At 40.6% G+C, this 4,366-nt stretch overlaps 1 protein-coding gene across 1 annotated transcript in view; it reads right to left on the bottom strand.

The window, feature by feature from the left end:
- LOC101861717 overlaps nucleotides 1-932 on the bottom strand; it is a gene marked incomplete in the record, with an annotated part of 10,198 nt that extends 9,266 nt beyond the window's left edge. The window contains 1 exon segment of the mRNA XM_035968274.1: nucleotides 369-932.
- Nucleotides 933-4,366: the final 3,434 nt, after the last annotated feature.

Here is a 4,366-nt window from a genome sequence, read left to right as displayed (position 1 = left end):
GGGGGGGGAGGAAGAAGATGAGAAGGAATAGAAGAATTAAGGAAGGTCGAAAACGATGAAGACAACGATACCAAAGTCGCAAAAAACAACAATCCACCCCCCCCCCAAAAAAAAATTATCGCCCGTCCAAAAAAGCAAATAATGTGTCATATCTATGAATGGAATATTATAACTAACAAAACAACAACAACAACATCAACAACATCAACAACAACAACAACAACAACAACAACAACAACAACAACAACAACAACAAAAACAACAGGCCTAAACTATGAACTACAACAAAGAAATAATATTTCTATCAATATATTATATTGATCAGTCTTTGGTAAGCCACATTAACCAACCGTCGTTTCAATGCTTACTCCTGATTCCTTCTTAAGATCTTCCCAAATGTACCGAAAGCTCGTTTCAAATTAGGTATCACTTCCTACAGCGAAAGACTATAGGTCTACGACGGCTCTCAGTCGGTTGAGGTGACTCAAATACCACACACACACACACAGTCTAGCCCCCCGGAATGGGCCACTCCGTCGTAGAATTTTGTCACACTTCTCCGTAACTCCTCCGGGGAAATCCAAGAACTGCGTGGAATTCACCAACTTATGGCATTGTCAATAATAGTTCCTCTGCTATCGGAAAAAGTCACTTCCGAAACGATTTCTTGAGTCTGTGGTGGCGGGGTTCTGGAAGGAATCCTGCTGTTGCATCGCTGAGGATGATTGCAGATCTGAGTTATTGGCGCGCTGATGAGTTTACCTGAGGGCACAAAGCGGGTAATCTTTGCCCCAATTAGAGTTGGTGGACTGTGAAATTGTGATATCATGAACGAGAGTCAACGAGACAAGTTCGTATGGTCAGACCAGATAACGAAACGGAGATAAAGCGAATTAACGTACAGAGAGGCAGGTGATAGTTTCAACGTTATACATAATTGTCTACTCGAGAAGAAGGCGAATAGAAATCATGGGGTTTTCTGTGACTGTTTTAAATCCTAGTTTAAAGTCCAGTGTTGTCGGAAAAAGGAAAAAAAATGGGGTGTTAAATCCTTGTTTAAAGTCTAGTGTTGTCGGAAAAAAGGAAAGAAAGGGGGTGTTAAATCCTTGTTTAAAGTCTAGTGTTGTCGGAAAAAAGGAAAGAAAGGGGGTGTTAAATCCTTGTTTAAAGTCTAGTGTTGTCGGAAAAAAGGAAAGAAAGGGGGTGTTAAATCCTTGTTTAAAGTCTGGTGTTGTCGGGAAAAGGAAAGAAAGGGGGTGTTAAATCCTTGTTTAAAGTCTGGTGTTGTCGGAAAAAGGAAAGAAAGGGGGTGTTAAATCCTTGTTTAAAGTCTGGTGTTGTCGCCACTTTCCTGTTTGTTTGCTGTTTTTTTTCTTCTTCAATTTTTTTTTTTCAGAAATGTCTCGGATCTACAGACGAAAACCTGACTGATAAAGAGTAGTTATTCCATTTTTATGCCAAGGCGCCCATATTTGTCTTCGCGTACTCTAGAGGCGACTTCTTAAAAAACAACAACAAGCGTCTGTCTTCAACGGAGAGAATGACAATGTAGCTAGATCTAGATCTTTTCAAAGTCTCATAGCAGGAGCAGCCGCCAAGGAATCAGCATTCACGGTACACAACCTAAATAAATTTGGATGTAAAACTGGGCAGTGCCCCCCCCCCCGACACCCCTACCACAAGTGACCGCACTCAAAAAGGGAAGAAGCAGGTTGGGAAGATCACCATTCACATTCATATATAAACGGTGAATGGAGATGCTGAAGGGAACCTCTGCTTAGTGTAGAGCATTGGGTAGATGGACTCAAGACATTTCCCCCAAAGTAACGGGACTCTTTACTTGTTTTGCTAGTCCTATATAGTCCTATAGCAAGTACAAAACGTAGAATCAAACTATTTTACTTACATACAATCACCAGAGTTATTTGTCAATGCTTTGTCTTGAACTTTAAAAAATAATTTTCCTGTTTCCCAATGGTATGCTTGATTGATCGGTGGTGTTGTTAACCTAGTGGTTAGGCTATCGGACTGGTAATCGGGAGATTGCGGGTTCAGGGATTCGAGCCTCAGCTCGGTCCGACGTTGTGTCCTTGGGAAAGACAGTTTACACGAATTTCCCATTTGGCTTGGTCCGTCAGGCGATGGACGTTAAACTCGGAGGCCCCGCCTCTTAAATAACGTGACAGTGTTGATAGGGGCGTTAAACACATACTATTTTCTTTCTTGAACTTTCCAAAAAGAACGTTCTGTTTGTAATAACCTATAACTATAATAAGAAATTAAACACAACTATAAGATAAGATAAGAAAAGATAAAGATGAGATAAGATATGAAAATACGTTATTATCCCAGAGATAAATTTTTCTTGATGTGACTGTCTTAGGTCCCATGACAACATTTCAATTCAATGGCTAACAACTCCAGGCTCCAAAATCTAGGAATGAACATAACCGTTTACAGTGTGGCATATGTGATGACCGATTTAGATTACAGATAGACTAGAGCAGCCCCTCCTGAAAGCATAATCTCTGGTGTCAGAGTCTACGGGATCTGGCATCTGAATGAAGTGGTATTTGAAATCCACGATTTTTGCCGTCAGCTGTAACTGATCGATCACTGCACATCAGCCTGAGCTTCTTCCACCTGTGAAGGTTGTGAAATTGTTCTGTGTTAGTTGCTGTAATATTATTGTGTATTTATATATGTATGTTATGTGTTTGTATTTACGTATGTATTTATATATAATATGCATTTATGTATATTATGTATGTTTGCCATTGCAAACCGAATTGCCCTTCTGGGATAATAAGTTGTTATATACGGTTTTATTTTTAAAAAATTATATACATGTATTTAAGCGCATTTCCCACTTCGCCCAAATCAACGTCTCAATTTACCTGCCACTGTCCCAGTTCACCACGTGCATATACCATGTTTGAAACCATATATTATTATTATAATTCTGCTATTAATGAAGATAGATGTATTTGCTTTATAATATGACTCATTCTCACAAGTCCGGTCTATTTTCTTGTAAGATGACCCAAATGTTCCAGTTCAAGGTTGAGTAAAAATTCAGCCTTTACTATTGAATCCTCATTCACTATCCAGAAGAAAATATTATAACATTTGAAGCCAGCTGCGAGTTATAGAGCCCTGATTGCATGCTATTGTCCTTTGGGTGTTGTTTCATGTGTAACTCACATCAGATCTGAGTTATTCAATTAATGAATAAGATCCCCCCACCAGGGCAGTGCTACTGACTGAAGTTGTCTTTAGGCCATTCCCAAATGGGGGATATTAACATGTTCTCTCTTATGCTCAGTAGAATTGTAAAAGGGCTGATTTATCAATCAATGTCATGCTCATACTGTGCCGGAACAACATAGGGGGAACTGCTGCTTTTTCTGTCCTCATCCTTACTATCGCCATTTCTCCTTTACTTCTTTTGTATGTTTGTCACTCTCTTGTGAACTGCTATTTCCGGGATACCTTGATAGTCGAAGCTGACTTTGTGCTGCTGAGGCCAGAGTAAGCCTGATTCCCCGTTTTGACTTCTCTGTTGATATCCACCCCTTAAATTGGCACTCATATGACCTTACACAGCTGCGAGCGCTGTAAAACCTTACTATAACTAAAACGAAAAATGGTTGAGAATAAACGGTCAAAATTGTGACACGCCAAACGGTAGGGGGGTCTCGTGGTCTAGATGTTATGGTGTTTGCCTCTCATTCAATAGGTCCCGGGTTCGAATCCGTACAACGACGGAGATTTTTTCTCCTATTAAATGTTCCTCTTTCACCCGCTTTTCCTGCTCTTTAACCATATTCCTGTGTCCTCTGCTTTCGTCTCCACTTTCTGCCCCCTCCTCTGAGCTCTTGACTCTTTAAGAAGCCTTTCTATAGTTTCTCTTCGGCTCCTTCTCACTGCTGTCTTTAATCCACACCCTCGATCTTATGGTAGGTAAAATCTAACACCTTACCTTCTCGGATAACGGCCAAAAAATCTCGGAGGACCCGTGAGCAAGTTGCACGCGTTGAAAATCCATATGGTGCTCCTAAAATCGATATGAGTAGGCTTCGGCCGCCACCCGGGCAAAATTCAAAATTTCCTACCAACTGAAAAATGTTGAATGTGTCCCGCGCGCTCATATATTACCTTGGCCTTATGCAGTTGCGAGCGCCGTAAAACACCTACACACAAAAAAAGCCAGACGATGTCCCAGTTCTCAGCACTCTCCACTACCTCTTTTTTTTGTACAGGTCCCAACGGTTTAGTTGAACTTCAGATGAGTTGATATATTTTGACTCTCCCAACGACATCATCTCATCCCTGGTCAACAAACAAGCAAAACCAAAAACAAACA

This window comes from Aplysia californica, unplaced genomic scaffold (assembly GCF_000002075.1).
Source record: "Aplysia californica isolate F4 #8 unplaced genomic scaffold, AplCal3.0 scaffold00048, whole genome shotgun sequence".
In the NCBI taxonomy this organism is placed as follows: domain Eukaryota; kingdom Metazoa; phylum Mollusca; class Gastropoda; order Aplysiida; family Aplysiidae; genus Aplysia; species Aplysia californica.
Note: the sequence above shows the minus strand (reverse complement) of the source record. Positions and strands in the feature narration are given on the sequence as shown.